Here is a 9,778-nt window from a genome sequence, read left to right as displayed (position 1 = left end):
CACACACACACACACACACACACACACACACACAGATGCTCCTTCCGACACTACTAAGGTAAACTTGTCATAGGGGGAGCTATTTGGGGGCCATCTTGTTGTGTGTGTCTCCCTGGCTGAACTGCAGGGAACAATGACAGGAAGGAAGCAGGCTGGAGGTGAGTGAGGTGTGAGAGCCCTAAGAGTGTGCATCCAAGCCCTAATTAACTCTCTGCTGCTTCCTCTCTCCCTGGCATTCTTGCCTTCCTGGGGCACATGCCAGTTACACGGATGGTGTGTGTTTATGCATGTGTGTACTGCATGTGTGTGTATTTGCAAGCACCATGATATCACTGTCACCATCGTTTGTTCCTGCCCCCCTCACCCTCCCTCCCGTTTGCCTGGCACGCCTGCCCTCCTGTGTCAGGTTTTGTGAAGCATCCCGAAGCCAACGGATGGAGCATAATTACCCTCTGCTCGCCGTGAACCCTTGTCCCCCAAACAAGAGCTTTCTTAGACTGTAGCCATAAACAAACCTCTCCCCCTCCTCCCGGTGTTCCACCCACTCATTATGAGTGTTCGTCAGACTACAGACCTGGTCAGTGAGTGCCCCTGAGTCTGACAGCAGCTTTTTAATGATATCTCAACATGGTAAATGTTCTCTAACAATATTGTCGTGTATAGTAGGTTCTGACCCGCTTCTTAAACTCAAAAAGTCAGCTATAAGTACAACCCACGACAAGGGGACTGCTGCTTACTGGAAATGTATAAGACTAAAACAAAAATAAGCGATTTATTTATCCCAAGGTGCAACAGCCGCCCGGCCCTTCATTTTGCCAAGCCCATTTTTTTTAAGTAGTCTTGTCAGAACTTGATGCGAGCCATTAAAGGCAGTGATGATGCACTACGGCACCCCCCACTCTGACAGCCGCACTCTTGCCGCCAAGCTGCAAAGCTTTAATACATGACTAGGAAGGCGTCCAAAGAATAAATAAGAATAAATAAAAGAGGAAAAAAGATGAAAAACAGGCGACAGTGACGCAGACAGCTGAACAAACGCAATGACTTGCAGCTCACTCTTCCCCCGCTCTTTACACAATCAGCCATGTTAATTATTGACATATCATGAAAATTAAATAGTTCAATAAGAAAAAGCTCTGCTAAGGCCCAATTACGCAGTTTAGCTGCATAACTGTGTTTTCTCCTTGGTAACGAAGGGAATGACCAAGACTATTGTTCATGTGGAAAAGAGCTAAGATCTAACATATCCTGGAGTGTCTCAGAGTATGGAGTAGATCCAAAGCAAAGAGGGCTCAGACCACCACAAAACACAGCTAGCTGCCAGCCTTTATCTCTTCATCCCGCAAGGTTATCTAAGAAATCAAATCAGGTGAACTTGACATGGCTCACTTCCAATCGGAGTCAGGGTAGCTCCGTAGCTGCAGCAGCACCATCTTTGAAGCATTAGCTGAATGGATCCTGCAGAAGGGAGAGTGCAAAGGCTGTGTTAAATGCCCATTGTTTTAACGGTTTGAGGCTTTATCCCTGTGTTCTCCAGTGGCACTTCCTCAAAGAGTAATGCCCTGGGAGTCCAGGCGCTTTGAGCTGGGACTAGCCCTCTTCCTCTGGTCCTTACATGTGATCTCCTTGATTTTAATGAGGCCACATGGACCCCCTGTGATGTGCTTTGGAGGATGGGGAGCTCCCGCGCTCACTCTGAGGCCGTGATGGTGGTTGAACACTAGTGACCCCTTCTCCCCCATCCCTCGTTTCAGCCGGGCCTCTCAGGCACTTCTAATGTTTTATTAACCAGGTTCACTGGTTCACACTCTTCTGAGGAAATACAACAGCCTGTCAATCATCTGTGTGTGTAAAGTGCACTGTAGCTTCACAATGGAGCCTGCATGTATTACATGCACTGGATCGATAAGAAATCTTTCTGACGGCTCCACAGAGGATGTTGACAATGATGCTTCACCTGAATATAAAGTCCTTTGTATGCATCTACGACACAATGGCAGTAATTAAACAAACCCACAAAGTAGTCCTGTCTTGTAAGCATGATGAACATGTCAAATTATGCTTGGAGGTGATTCCTGAGTGTATCGTTAGCAGCACCAGCACATTGTGAGAGCCATGTGCTGCTTCTGAGGCAGTTTGACTTAGTGTGTAGAGATTAATCTTTACACTGCTTACAGTATTCTAGGCCTAAAGATGTGGACAGTCCAGTGGATAAACATAACGTATGTTATTCTGTTTGTATAAATATATTTAGACAAACACTAGTCTGCGAGGGTCTGGCTAGTCCACACAGCATTCGGGGAAGGGAGAAAAACGTGCTTTGGTTTATTGGAATTTCTTTAAACCAATCACACTCATCTTGGCGCTAAGAGCCGCACGGAGCAATGGAGCTTCTGTTAAATAGCCTTGTGAAGGGACTTGTTTTGGTGGAACGGGTACTTTCAAAAGTTGTTTTCGTCTTGCAAATGTAAGCTAACTGAAGGTAATGGATCTGGCCTGAACAATCCCGGAGATAAAACGTTGTGGATATAGACTAGACACCGGCCAGGTTAAATGAAATATTGTATTGATATTCATTTTTTTTAAGACATAATTCTAAATTAATTTGCATGGCATTTACGGTACCACAATCAAAATTCAAACTATTATAACGAACTATCAGGGCTGGGATGATATGCCTTTGTCCAGATTTGATTCCACAAAACATGGGAGCTGATTCAATTTGTATTCTAGAAGTATTGCGATACGATAGTATTCAGCTTTGCGATTTGCTTTTTAGTTAATAATGCACTTCTAGAGACAATATGTTATGAGACATTTCTAAAAATGAATTGTTTGCTAACAATAATGCACATTACATTACAGTCAGTCCATCAGACAATTATTTTATTTGTACAGGAGTAAAAAAGATGTATTTTCGGTATTTTCGGCTTTTGGTCTGTTTTGCTGGAAACAGATATAATGTAGTCTCCATCGGCAGTACTGCATGAACATTAAATATTTAGGTGAATCATAGATAAAAAAAGAGCTATTGCGGGAAAAAGAATCAATTTAAAAAATCGTTGCAAAAAATCACAATACATACGTGAATCGATTGTTTCCCCCACCAAGACTAACTGTAACTAGTATCTATTAAAGATGCTCCTCAGTGGAAGTAATTAAGCTACTGAAACACTATTTTTGTTGAAAGTAGCAAGCTACAAACTATTCTGAAAATATATCAACACATTGTACCTACTTTATAGAAAGAGAAAGAGACATCTACTTTTAATTACAGTAGCGTCCTCAACACTGCTCACTGCTGCCACCAGTAGTGTTTCCACCCACAGCAGGCAGATGTTTGTTGCAAAGCCACTGCACACTGTGTCTGCTCAGCACCCAACAGCAGACACACAAAGTTGTGTCACTTAGCAGCCAGAGATAAAATAAATAAATCAAAAAGACAGAAAAACCTGGTCGTATATTGACCAGGTGGACTGAAACGTGACTCCAAATAAATGCTAATGTTGGTCCAGGTGTGTAAATTGGTTGTTTGCTAACAAATTGGCAACTTAATTTTTTCTAGTTTCCCCATCAGGCCAAATTTACCACTTCGACATACAAAATGAATGATTGAATGAGAGGAAAACATCCTTGCAGCTTTAATAACTGATTATTGTTATTTTCATTAAACAAGTTCTGATTATGTGGTGAAATGACACAGCTACATTACAGCTTCAAAGTGGTGAGTGTCTTAAGACCATGATAATGTCTTCCTGTGTGCGTGCCCCCGTGTGTGTCTGGGTGTGTGCAGCTATTGTATGACTTGTAAGACAGAGACAGAAGGTGTGTCAGTGCCACAGTATTGTGTATTATAAGTGTGTAAGTGTGTCCTTCTATTATGCGTGTTCACACACATTGGGAAATGGCACTGAGTCAGTCTCACCATTGAAGGTGAGACAGGAAGACAGGGGTAAGACATGGGAGAGAGGGAGCAGGCCTAGACAGGATCTAAGAAAGGCCTGTCATGTCAGTATGGGGCTCTGCAGCTTTTCTGTCACAGCCACATGTAGCTGCAGTGGGTGGGATGTTTAATTGTTCCAATGTTTATATTTCCCATGGCAACAATGAGCATATAAATATCACACTCAAAAACAGTCTCCAACAAACGACATGAAGGTAAGATGAATACACTGTTATCCCATATTAGTTGACTTTACTTGACAATTGCATGGAAATCCGTTGCCTTAAACCATTTAAGTTTTTACAAACGCAAAACTTAACAGCTTAAGTTGTATTAACACAGATTGTTAAGTTTATGGGGTAGACACATCAAGTTTAGCAGTCATTACTAAAAATCATTAGTAGAGTGGAGTTATGTTGTCTAAAGTAAGCATGTTAAGTTTAACATGCAAAGAAACATAACAAATATAAAACTTTAGGCTACTTATCACTACTAAATAATTAATAATATAAATAATTTGTTTTTATAAATTGGGTTTGTTTTAATTCATGACAGTATGATTTTACATACAATTGCTCCCAAAAAAACCCAAAGGAAAACAATCAACAGAAATCCTTAGTCATGTGTCTATCAACATATTTTTGTGCATGTTTTTAAGTATCGCTTTAAAAAATGTTGATGGAAAAAGAAACATTTAAAAAAACTTCCTCACATTCGCAAAAACTTGTTCACGCTTGCTTGAGTTGTTTTTTGTCTTTTTTGAAGAGTTAATGTGCAAAATGGTAGATGGAAATAGTTTTGCTGAATAAGTTGTGACGTAGTAAATATGTAACTCACATGACTATCGTCCTGGTATCCATCAGATGGGGGAAGGAATGGGAAATGAATCCCATCAGTACGCCGTACACTTGTGGTACTTGTTGCGTAGTGGAGTTGTGGTCCACCATTGCCTCTGCCTCAGCCACGTCCGGTAAATTAACGAATTGGTTCAACAGCTTGCATCGTATCGCCCTGCCCACCGCGTATACACAGCGGTGAATGGTTGTCTTCGTGACACCAAATGTCTCTGCCACAACTAGGGCTGCACAATTAATCGAATTGTAAAATCGAGCGATTATTTTTTATAAGCGTCATTTCATAGAACGCTCCGGTTTTTTGCAAAGCCATCTACCCCGCCCTTAAAGCCGTCTGCTCATGACCAGTCAGAGTAGTTCCCTGCACCCCGTGCCTCTAAGTTTCCAGATTAGACAGTCACAGAGGACAGAGTAACGGAGGAAAACTCAACAGATACATGTTAATACGTCTTGTCTCAAGGTTTTCCAGTTTCCCATTAAACGCAACACTTTGTCCCATCGGTTGTTTTCAGACAACAGCATGAGCAGTGCTAGTCGGTGCTAGTTAGCGTCTGTTAGCTGTTAGCTCCTCAAGGACGCACCGTGTCTAATGTCCTCGCATCCGCTGCAATGCTGTTTATATGGTATGTTTAATTTTGCGTTACATGACCATTTCGTCTGTAACCGTGCCTTGTTGGATCTTTCTACGCTCTCTCGTCCTACCCTCTCTCCTCTTACTCTCCGCGCCCCGCCACACAGCGGCCGCGGCTCCACACTCTGATTTTTGGTCTAGCAGTTTTAATTTTTCATTAACACAGCTGTATATTGTTTAGTATGAGGGGTAAACCTGTGTTTGTACCAGTGTTTCCGCGGGTAACTCTGCTATCGCGGCCGCCACGGCGAAGAACACAGAAGAAGTTATTGAATGCCGCTAACTTCAGTTGGTAGAGTAACAGCGTGTGAGACGCAGCTGCTGTACCGAGACCGGGACCTGGACCTGGGCCAGAGATGTGACCCATGGCCAGAATATCATAGTTAATAAAAATGCAGCGCAGTGAAGATACAGACGTTTCATACACACGACGTGTGTATCCGCCGTTCGACCCGTGCTGGACCCGTTCATAATGAGTCAGCCGTCTCTCTGTGAGTAGCGTCCATCACACTCCCTCTCGCAGTTATAAATAGCCTATGCGACAATAAAATTGGTTTTGGGTAAAATCAACAAATAATCGTGAGAATAATCGCGATCAAAATTTTGATCAAAATAATCGTGATTATCCTTTTGGCCATAATCGTGCAGCCCTAGCCACAACCCTGTATTCTGCACAGGTGGCCAACTCTCTCTATTGAGCCAAAGAACTTAGCTTCTGAACTCTTTGATCTAGCAAGCCAGTTTGCAATCTACAACCATGCGTAACGCCAACTTGTGACATTTGCTGAAATCTCACGGTGGTGACTTATCTCATCCACATTGTCTAAATATTCAGCCATTCAATTTTTAAAACTGGATCAGATTCTGCATGTAGAAGCCAGACTGGCGGCTCTCACATGCACTCCCATAGCAAATACACAAAAAGTGGGATACAGGGTTTAGAAAAAGTACGCTAGTCTTGTTTCCTAATCACTGAGGAGTTTCACTATGTGTATGTGATTTCACTTCACAGGTAAGTACCAAAAAGCCCAAAAGTCTTCTTATAGCAAATGGAAGCTAATGTGGTATGTATCTTGTATTCAGAATGAGGAGTCACTTCACACTAGTCATTGCTTTGACAGACCTTCCTCCACAGCACTGCGAATGAGTGTCTAGCTAGTCCACAAAGCCTTCTGGGATGGGAGAAAAACGTGCTCTAGTTTATTGGCATTTCTTTAAACCAATCACAAGCGCTGTGTGCTCGACAGAGCCAAGTTGCTTCCGCAAAATAGCCTCGGGAAGGAACTTGTTTTGGTGGAACACACATATACATATGCCCCCTCACCAGACCTTGTTTTTGCTATACATGCAAGAACATTGTATTATATTATAGTACATTTATGGCCTAAGGGCTTACCCTAACCATGCCCATAACCAGTAACCAGTGGAACCCTACAATTCCATTTAACCAACAGCCCTAAGAATCAATCCAAAAATGTATTCACAAAAACACTGGATTGTTAAAATCTGTCCCAATGAGTATAGATTTACCAAACACACACAGAGACACAAACAAAGACACACACAGACACACACACACGCTCACAGACATCTGATGAGAAGCATGTGAAACATCTGTTCCAGTCACGGCATCTCTTTTTCGATTACACCACCATTTGAATCCACACAAGTCATTACCGCTCGCCTAAAACAGCATTACCAAGTGGAGACAGGGCCACGCACCTCAACACTTGTTGTAAATCTAATTTCATTTTGAAACTCACCCAAACTTGGCCGATTCGGTCAGCAGTTCCAACACTGACAGTCGGCAACAGTCTCTTTTTCAATTGCTATTCTAAGTGGATAAACATGAACGTTGAGAGTTATTGAGTTCAGCTCATCTCTGTCCTTTCTCCACATTCTCAAACACACATAGACTCTAAATAGCTAGTATTGTATGTCATTGCTTATGCATTTCCAGTTTTCCTCAGCTTCCACAGCTGATGGATGCTATTAGGTCTGAAAATTCATGAAACAGCCCACTGACAGATATCTTTGTGCTTTGTGAGTGCAAGGCCATATACACATCACTACAAACAGAGCTGGTTCCATTTTATTAAAAGAAAAAGACCTATTGACTCCACTCAGGCTGTAATATTTCCATATATATGTATTATTCTGTCTAAAAGTATTTTTAAATTCAAAGAGTGAAGGTTGTTCTTTTTCTGTAATAACTACAGTTGGGACTGTTTCGGCACCGTGTTTGTTATTTTTAGAATTTAGTACAGATATTTAATGAACAGAAACAACTGTCATTAAGTAAAAGGTAAGTAATATCCTATCCATGTTTTAGTTGTGAATAACAATAATGATAAACTCAACAAGTGGGCCTCTACTAATGTGGACAGAGTGTGATTTTCTGGGGGAATGCGTGGGATTTCCCCCTTTCCGGTCTACCTTGGCTGAATTATTTTTTGCAGCGGTATGGACAAAATGTATCCCCCCCTCAAAGTGATCAATGCTACTTCACCAATAGACTATTACATATTTTTAACTAAATGACGCACTTCAATGTGAACAAATGTGATAAAACGATAAAATCCGAGTGCCAGTTGCTAGATGTGATCAGCCGCTACAGAGCTCCCTTGTATCAGCGCCAGTTGCTAGATGTGTTTAGCTGCCAATACGTGACTGCAAGCTGGCTACAGGCACCGCCAGAAGAAGGTCCTTTCAGGGGCCATGGTAGTAACCATAATTCCTCAAATAAAAGCCAAGGCCTTTATTTACCTGAACCGCACAAGGTACCCGGTTTTATTTGAAGCAGGCTTTTATTGGCCTTTATTTCTAATTCTGTCTGTTTGATAAGTATAATTGTTTTAAGTAAACGAAGAAGGTTTTGAATAAAAAGCCATAGCGTTCCACTGGACAGAGATCATTCATTTTTTAAGAAGGGCGACAGAGCAATTTGGGTCAGAAATAATCAAACACCACCACTGTGTCAGTTTGAACCCTGTAAATGTACTTGGTATTTATTTCAAATATAGGTACTACAGTACTGCTGGTAGATTACGATAAGATCTTACAGTAGTTACAGCTGTATCTGATTAACGTTACAGACGGTAGCAGCTAGCTTCGTTTCCAGCTCCAGGCTAACTTGTTTCCTCCAACCTCCAGCTAGCTAGCTTCGTTTCTAGCTCCAGTCTAACTCTTCTCCTCCCACCTCCAGCTAGCTAGCTTTGTTTCTAGCTCCAGGCTAACTATTTTTCTCACACCTCCAACTAGCTAGCTTTGTTTCTAGCTCCAGGCTAACTCTTCTCCTCCCTCCACCAGCTAGCTAAGTTCTTTTCTAGCTCTAGGCTAACCCTTTTCCTCCAACCTCCAGCTAGCTAGCTTCATTTCTAGCTCCAGGTTAACTCTTCTCCTCCCACCTCCAGCTAGCTAGCTTTGTTTCTAGCTCCAGGCTAACTCCTTTCCTCCCACCTCCAGCTAGCTAGCCGTGCTCTGCTCCTGTCGGCTAATCTCGTCGGCTCATCATCATCCGCAGCTTTTTCACCTGAGTTTTCCTCTGCATACTTTAAAACTTTTTTCGTTTTGTTGTTGAAAAGTCAGTCATTTTCTGCTGTTACTAAATGAGACCTGACATGAGACAATCCCGTAATCCAGAAAAAAACAAGTGTGGAAAAAAGCATAACTAGATTGTTAAATCTGTTAAATTTCATTGGTAGAAATGTACATGTTGTGTAGCCTGGCCAGAGTGGCTAGGAAGGTGGTAGGTAGGCAGACTCAAACATTGTATGTTTTCAGAGGTCCATCCATCCATCCATCTTTGACCGCTTATCCGGTATCGGGTCGCGGGGGCAGCAGCTCCAGCAGGGGACCCCAAACTTCCCTTTACCGAGCCACATCAACCAGCTCCGATTGGGGGATCCCAAGGCGTTCCCAGGCCAGGTTGGAGATATAATCTCTCCACCTTGTCCTGGGTCTTCCCCAAGGCCTCCTCCCAGGTGGACGTGCCTGGAACACCTCCCTAGGGAGGCGCCCAGGAGGCATCCTTACCAGATGCCCGAACCACCTCAACTGGCTCCTTTCGACGCGAAGGAGCAGCGGCTCTACTCCGAGCTCCTCACGGATGACTGTGCTTCTCACCCTATCTCTAAGGGAGACGCCAGCCACCCTCCTGAGGAAACCCATTTCGGCCGCTTGTACCCTGTTTCCAGAGGTGATTATTTTATTTGCAGTGGTCTCCAGTACACAGATAATTAAGCAATCAAACAAAAAAACTTAAGGAAAATAAAACATTAAACTAGTAGCAACACAAACAAACCACACGTGTTCTTAGCAGCACATGACTGTGTGTTTACTTACTATAGC

At 42.6% G+C, this 9,778-nt stretch overlaps 1 long non-coding RNA gene across 1 annotated transcript in view; it reads right to left on the bottom strand.

Annotated features, from left to right (window-relative positions):
* LOC116696142 (uncharacterized) overlaps positions 1-6,655 on the bottom strand; it is an 11,304-nt gene extending 4,649 nt beyond the window's left edge. Inside the window, exons 1-2 of the long non-coding RNA XR_004333632.1 lie at positions 6,530-6,655; positions 6,137-6,140 (exon numbers count right to left, since the gene is read on the bottom strand). This is a non-coding gene — a long non-coding RNA (uncharacterized LOC116696142). The remainder of the gene's footprint in view (positions 1-6,136; positions 6,141-6,529) is intronic.
* Positions 6,656-9,778: the final 3,123 nt, after the last annotated feature.

Source organism: Etheostoma spectabile, chromosome 9 (assembly GCF_008692095.1).
Source record: "Etheostoma spectabile isolate EspeVRDwgs_2016 chromosome 9, UIUC_Espe_1.0, whole genome shotgun sequence".
Lineage (NCBI taxonomy): Eukaryota > Metazoa > Chordata > Actinopteri > Perciformes > Percidae > Etheostoma > Etheostoma spectabile.
The sequence above is the reverse complement of the archived record's forward strand: the minus strand, read 5'-3'. Positions and strand labels throughout refer to the sequence as shown.